The sequence below is a fragment of the Chlorocebus sabaeus genome, chromosome 25 (genome assembly GCF_047675955.1).
Source record: "Chlorocebus sabaeus isolate Y175 chromosome 25, mChlSab1.0.hap1, whole genome shotgun sequence".
NCBI lineage: Eukaryota > Metazoa > Chordata > Mammalia > Primates > Cercopithecidae > Chlorocebus > Chlorocebus sabaeus.
Window position 1 is genome coordinate 11,070,200 of NC_132928.1, and position 8,012 is coordinate 11,078,211.

The following is an 8,012-nucleotide window of genomic DNA, read 5'->3' on the forward strand; positions in this document are numbered from 1 at the left end:
CAGCCCGCCATGTCTGAGCTCCCCCCTTGCAGTGCTCTCCCCTGTGGCCTGAGCCTCTCTGATGGGTGCTGACCCCTGCTCCATGGCGCCTGGTCCCATGGACAGACCAAGGGCTGAGAAGGGCAGGTGCCACTGGGGACTGGCAGAGAGCTTTGCCTGCAGCCCGGGTGGAAGATCCACTAGGTGAAGCCAACTGGGGCTTCTGAGCTGGATGGGGACTTAGAGAACTTTTATATCTAGCCAGAGGATTGTATGTGCATCAATCAACACTCTGTATCTAGTTAATCTGGTGGGGACTTGGAGAACTTTTATGTCTAGCTAGAGGATTGTAAATCCACCAATCAGCACTCTGTGTCTAGCTCAAGGTTTGTAAATACATCAATTAGTACTCTGTGTCTAGCTCCAGGTTTGTAAATATACCAATTGGTACTCTGTATCTAGCTAACTTTGTGTCTAGCTATAACCTAGTGGGGACTTGGAGAACTTTTCCATCTAGCACTTTGTGTCTAGCTCAAGGATTGCAAATGCACCTGTCAAAACTGACCAATCCGCTCTCTGTAAAATGGACCAGTCAGCAGGATGTGGGTGGGGTCAGATAAGCGAATAAACGCAGGCTGCGGGAGCCAGCTAGCGACAACCCACTCCGGTCCCTTTCCACACTGCGGAAGCTTTGTTCTTTCGCTCTTTGCAATAAATCTTGCTGCTGCTCACTCTTTGGGTTCATACTGCCTTTATGAGCTGTAACACTCAATGTGAAGGTCTGCAGCTTCACTCCTGTCAGCGAGACCACGAGCCCGCCAGAAAGAAGAAGCTCCAGACACATCTGAACGTCTGAAGGAACAAACTCTGGACACGCCATCTTTAAGAACTGTAACACTCATTGCGAGGGTCAACAGCTTCATTCTTGAAGTCAGTGAGACCAACAACCCACCAATTCCAGACACACTCCTACCATAATGGAAGGTTTATGAGAGCAGGAACTTAGATTTTGTTCACTGCTATATTCACAGCATTTAACATAGTGCCAGACAAGTTACAGGCCCTCAATAAATATTTGTTAATGATTGAATGAAACAATTGGTATTTTTATTACCGTGTCTTCTTCCAATACATATTGAAACTTCAGTTCTCCTTGAATGATCTCAAGTGTAGCTCTAAATTTGGGCTTGGTTTACATAGCTATTCAGGCTGAGGTGCATCTATCTGCAAATGAGCAGGTTTCTAGATGGGCTATCACAAATACAGTTAATTTTTTTTTTTTTTTTTTTTGAGATTGAGTCTTGCCCTGTCACCCAGGCTGGAGTGCAGTGGCAAAATCTCAGCTCACTGCAAGCTCTGCCTTCCGGGTTCACTCCATTCTCCTGCCTCAGCCTCCCGAGTAGTTGGGACTACAGGCACCCACCACCATGCCCAGCTAATTTTTGTAATTTTAGTAGAGACGGGGTTTCACCATGTTAGCCAAGATGGTCTCGGTCTCCTGACCTTGTGATCCTCCAGCCTCAGCCTCCCAAAGTGCTGGGATTACAGACATGAGCCACCGTGCCTGGCCACAGGTGACTTTTTGCCTGTCTTAGTCTGTTCGGAATGCTATAAGAAAATACCATAAACTGGGTGGTTTATCAACAGAAATTTATTTCACACTGTTCTGGAGACTGGAAAGTCCAAGATCCAGGCACCAGCAGATTTGGTGTCTTGTGAGGGCCTGCTTCCTGGTTCATAGATGGCACCTTCTCAGTGTGTCCTCACATGGTGGAAGGGGAAAGGCAGTGCTCTGGGTCCTCTTTTATAAAGACGATAATCCCATTCATTACTGCTCTGCCTTCATGACCTAGTATTTCCCAAAGGCCCTACCTCCTAATAGTATCATTACATTGATAATTTGTTTTCAACATAGGAATTTGGGGGAAGCACAAACAATCAAATGATAGCAATGCCTTTATGCAAGCTATTAATTGTTCTGTTCATTTTTCTGTCAGAAACAAGGCTCAACAAGTTAAAACAAGAATAATCAAAGTGGGCCAGGCACGGTAGCTCACGCCTGTAATCCCAGCATTTTGGAAGGCCGAGGTGGGTGGATCACGAGGTCAGGAGATGAGGCCAACCTGGCTAACATGGTGAAACCCCGTCTCTACTAAAACTACAAAAAATTAGCCAAGCCTGGTGGCAGGGGCCTGTAGTCCTGGCTACTTGGGAGGCTGAGGCAGGAGAATGGCGTGAACCTGGGAGGCGGAGCTTGCATTGAGCCGGGATCGCGCCACTGCTTGCCAGCCTGGGTGACAGAGCGAGACTCCATTTCAAAAAAAAAAAAAAGAAAAGAAAAGAAAAGAAAAAAGAATAATCAAAGTAATCAGCAGTAAAAGTGGCAGCACCCCAGTGTCTAGAAGATCTTCATTGGATCCTTTGTGGATGGTAGGCTCATTTCCATTTCTCTTTGGCAGGACTCCTGACTGGCCCAGAACTTTTATTCTTTTCTCTGAACAATCCCAGATTATGCCTACTTCACTTTTTATTTATTTATTTATTTATCTATCTATTTATTTATATTGACGTGGAGTCTCGCTCTGTCGCCCAGGCTGGAGTGCACTGGTGTGATCTTGGCTCACTGTAAGCTCCACCTGCCAGGTTCAAGCTATTCTCCTGCCTCAGCCTCTCAAGTAGCTGGGACTACATGAATGTGCCACCACGCCCAGCTAATTTTTTGTATATTTAGTAGAGATGGGGTTTCACTGTGTTAGCCAGGATGATCTCGATCTCCTGACCTCGTGATCCACCCACCTCGGCCCCCCAAAGTGCTGGGATTACAAGCGTGAGCCACCACGACCAGCTGGCAACTTCACTTTAAAACTGACATTCTGTAATTTCACATTACTAAAGACTGTGATGATGATGATGATGATGATAGGTGAAATGACATTATATTACAAAATCACATGTTTGTGTCCCCACCCAAATCTCCATAATCCACATGTGTCATAGGAGCAACTGGATGGGAGGTAATTGAATCATGGGGCAAGTTTTTCCCATGCTGTTCTAGTGATAGTGAATAAGTCTCATGAGATCTAATTCTCTTGCCTGCTGCCATGTAAGATGCACCTTTGCTCCTCCTTCACCTTCTGCCATGATTGTGAGGCCTTCCCAGCCATGTGCAGCTGTGAGTCCATTAAACCTCTTTTTCTTTATAAATTACCCAGTGTCAGGTATTTCTTCATAGCAGTATGAAAATGGATAAATACATTTATCTGACTATTTAAATCTTCTGGCAGATGCAATTTTGTCAGTCAGAGCATTTATTGACCATCATGTGTAGGACAGTATGCCAGGTGCTGAGGGAAATCATAAAGGTTTGTGTTATAATGTAATTGTCTTGGCCATGAAAATGTTCGATAAATATGTGTTGATTGATTCATTAGTAAACCCTTTGGTTTCTTTGTTCATAATCCTATTCAGTTTTTTTCTGTTAATTTTTATTCCAAATTCAAGGCATATTTTACAAAATCTCTGGTTACAACCCAAGGAAAATACCTAATGGCACAAATTAGGAAATTAAAAAAACAGATAATAAAAGAAGCATAGTAATATTTCATTTGAAAGCATAAAATAACTGGGAAACTAGCTCACTGTCACCAAAAAAGAACATTTTGTGGCTGCAGCAACACAAAAAAAGGTTAAAAAAAAAATCTGTTCCCCTTGTGCAGTCAAATTCTGTAACTTACACTCAACTTATTTAGACTATGTGATAATTCAAACAAAGCCTGAATTGAAGTGTATTTTTGCCCTATATATATATTTAATCTATTCTGTGAGAGTGAGTGGTATAAACTAGAGTTTAAGTGAATATTTAACCTACTTAAGGGAATGTGGCAGACAGTGCTGGCTGCATATTCAATATGCATTCTTCCAGTCTTCATTACTAACAGAGCCCAGATTTTGTTTAGGGCAGCAGTTTAGCCCAGTAAAAGTAGTCAGCTTTCCAGACTCTTTGCAGCTCAAGGTGGTTTTCTTACCCAGCACAGGACATTGAAATTAAAGTGCAAGGTGATAGGGGTTTTTTTCCTAATAAAAACACCAAGCACAGCTGGCAGGCATCTTTTACTCTCAGCTCTGCTCCCTTTTTCTCCATCTTGAATAGAGATCCAATAGCTAGAAGTGAAGTAGTCATCTTGCAACTATGTAAGGATGCAGAGCACATGGTAAGAATGATGGAACAGGAAGTGTGAAAAAGCCTGTGCCCTTGGCCGGACACAGTGGCTAACACCTGTAATCCCAATGCTTTGGGAGGCCAAGACGGGAGGATTGTTTGAACCCAGGAGTTTGAGACAAACCTGGGCAGCATAGCGAAACCCTTGTCTCTTCAAAAAAGAAAAAAATTAACTGGGCATCATGCCATGCACCTGTAGTCTCAGCTACTTGAGAGACTGAAGCAGGAGGATTACTTGAGCTCAGTTTGAGGTTACGGTGAGCTATGATCATACCTGTACACTCCAGCTCGGGCAGTAGAATAAGACCTCATCTCTAAAAGAAGAAAAAAAAAAAAAAAAAAAAAAAAAAAAAGCTGTGCCTGTGATGGCTTCCTTGAGTGATTGCCAGCTCTGAACTGTCAAATTTTTGTAACACATAGCCAAGCACAATTCTAATAGATAGGATAATCTCCTGATCTCCTGAAGGTTTCATTTATGTGCAATTGGATATAGACATGACAGACACATTATAAATAATTCATATTTTCTTTCTGGTCCTATGTGTTAGTCTCTACCACTCTATTAGTCTACTTCTAGTCACTATTATTAACTGTAACATTTTCTTTCTATTTTTTTTAAGACGGAGTCTTGCTGTGTCACCCAGGCTGGAGTGCAGTGGCACAATCTTGGCTCACTGCAAGCTCCGCCTCCTGGGTTCATGCCATTTTCCTGCCTCAGCCTCCCGAGTAGCTGGGACTACAGGCACCTGCCACCACACCTGGCTGATTTTTTTTTGTATTTTTAGTAGAGACGGGGTTTCACTGTGTTAGCCAGGATGGTCTCGATTTCCTGACCTTGAGATCTGCCCGCCTCAGTCTCCCAAAGGGCTGGGATTACAGGCAAAAATTTTCTTTCATAAAAATAATGCATAATTTCACATTTTCCACTGAAATGGCCCACATGAGTATGACTGTGGTATTATTTTATCTCAGAATCTAAGTATTATTTACTAATTATTCAAAGTCAGTGATGTGGTCAACTGAAGAAAGAGTCATCAATCTTAGTGCATACACGCAGATTTCGTAGTCATAGACACTGAGATTGAATCCTGCCTCTACCCCTTCCAAGCTCGGTGACCCTGAATACATAGCCTCTTCTTTCTCTGCCCACCATCCCTTAAGGCCTATGCTACCACAATCATCACAGCACTTACTACACTTCACTGAAATCACTAACTTACTTCTCTTTTTCCTCAACCGTACTGTGAGCACTTTGAAGTTCAGGAAGGTGTTTTTAACAACTGTCTTCTCCTAATATTCATCCCAGTACCTACCACCTAGACGGTATTCAATAAATATTTGTTGAATGAATCAATAAGTAATTCTGAACCCATAATTAAGTAATTGGCTTTCCAAATATGACATTCCCTACAAAGGAAATTTAGAAAACACAAAAATTGAAGATATGAAAGGTGGCTGGAAAGTGACTGCCATGATCAACCAGAGAGAATTAATCCCACCAGAAAGCATTTAAACAAACCAGCATGGTAATGCATCTCAAGTGGGAAGGGCCATGTGCCTTCTAAGTCTCTCTCTTACTGAGTCTTAGTGGAACACGTGGGAATTTAAGAGGCTACTGGATGGCATTTAAAGTTTGTATGAAACAAAATGGTCCCCTGGAATTAAAGCCCATTGCGTTCCTTAGATTTGGCTTCTATCCATCTGTAAGGACTTTCTGCACTCTGGACCACATGGTGTGGTGGAAGGGAGAATCCCTCTCTCCACGTACAGGACTCCGGTATTAGTTCCACAGAATTGTGTGTCATGTGCACCCATAGCCTTACGTGGGAAGCAACAGAAGCAGAACCGGGAGTGACAGTGCTTCTCTAGATGGCTGTGAGAGACGGCTCTCTGAAACAAGAATCCACACACTGCTATGAGTCAGACTATCAGCTACATACGTGAAACATCCACCAGAAAGAAAGAAAAGGAAAAGAGAGGGGAAGAGAGAGGAGGGGAGGGGAGGGGAGAGGAAAATTGCTCTTGGATCTGTGGAGGGAGGAGGTTGCCAATTAATGATACCTAAGATCTCACTATTGAGAGCTGCTTTTATCAAGCACTGTGCAGATCACTTCCCACACACTATCTCACAGCAGCAATCTTAATAACGTGGGTGTTACTATCATCTCCATTTACAGGTGAAAAAATGGAGGCCAAGATAGATTTGTTTGTTTGTTTGTTTTTTGAGATGGAGTCGCGCTCTGTCACCCAGGCTGGAGTGCAGTGGCGCAATCTCGGTTCACTGCAACCTCCGCCTCCCAGGTTCACACCATTCTCCTGCCTCAGCCTCCTGAGTAGCTGGAACTACAGGCGCCCGCCACCATACGCAGCTAATTTTTTGTATTTTTTTTTTTTTTTAGCAGAGACGGGGTTTCACTGTATTAGCCAGGATGGTCTCGATCTTCTGACCTCATGATCCACCCGCCTCGGCCTCCCAAAGTGCTGGAATAACAGGCGTGAGCCACCTTGCCTGGCCGATGAGGCCAAGATAGATAGATTAAGCAGCATGTCTGCAGACAGTCATGCAGCTAGAGAATGATGGCACCTCGATTTAAACCTTGGTTTCTGATTCCAAAGCCTATGCCTTTAAATATTCTGTTAAACTGCCTGAAAGAGCCTGGAGTCTAAAAGAAAATGCAGTCACATATAGAGGTACACTTATATACACACATATACTCACATACACATACACATGTACATATACACATAAACACACATTCACATATATATGCATATATACTCACATACACATACTCACACATATACCCACATGCATAACATATTCACACACACACAAACATATACACATATACACACATGACTAGGGCTGTGCATCCATAGAAACTCTCCCAATGTATGCTAATTATTTTTACTTCATTTTATTTTATTTTATTTTGAGACAGAGTCTTGCTCTGCCGCCCAGGCTGGAGTACAATAGTGCGATCTCAGCTCACTGTAACTTCTACCTCCCTGGTTCAAGGGATTCTCCGGCCTCAGCCTTCCGAGTAGCTGGGATTACAGGCGCCCGCCACCACTCCCAGCTAATTTTTATATTTTTAGTAGAGACAGGGTTTCACCACTTTGGCCAGGCAGGTCTCAAACTCCTTACCTCAGGTGATCCGCCCCCCTCAGCCTCCCAAAGTGCTGGAATTACAGGCATGAGCCACCATGCCTGGCCTCGTCCTGATTTGAGAGAGCACTTTGCCGCATCCAATGCACATCCTCCCTTTTATCTCCCACTCCTCATAAAGGTCCTTGGAGTTAGCCAAGGACTCTCTCTTACATTTTGTTAAGGTTCTGCAAATAGCAGAGAGCTAGACATTCAAACCACGAGGGAAAGTTCCTGTGTGGGAATTTTTCAATAATCAATTAGAACATGTTATTATGGACTCCCTGAAAACACTTTTTAACTCAAGGGAGTAGCTTGACTCTGATTGGTTTTGTTAGAAATCAAAAGGAAGAGTACAAACGCCTGACCTCCTATTTCAGGCTTAAAAAAGAAAAAATAGCCTCATCTCATTTTGTGGATTTTCCCCCTTATCTGTTTGATACCAAGGGAACTTATTTCTTTGTTTTTGGTTACACATATCACAGGCAGTGAGGAGGCAGTCCTTCAAGAGCTTCTATTTGAAGTGGTTTAACTAAAAGATGAGTCGCATTCTCAGTGCTGTTTCCCAGGTTCTGAGATATTTTTCACTCTTTTTCTTTCCCACAGCCAACACAAGGAAAATGAACTGTGGGTCAGGTAATATAAGCAACAGACCACAAGATTATT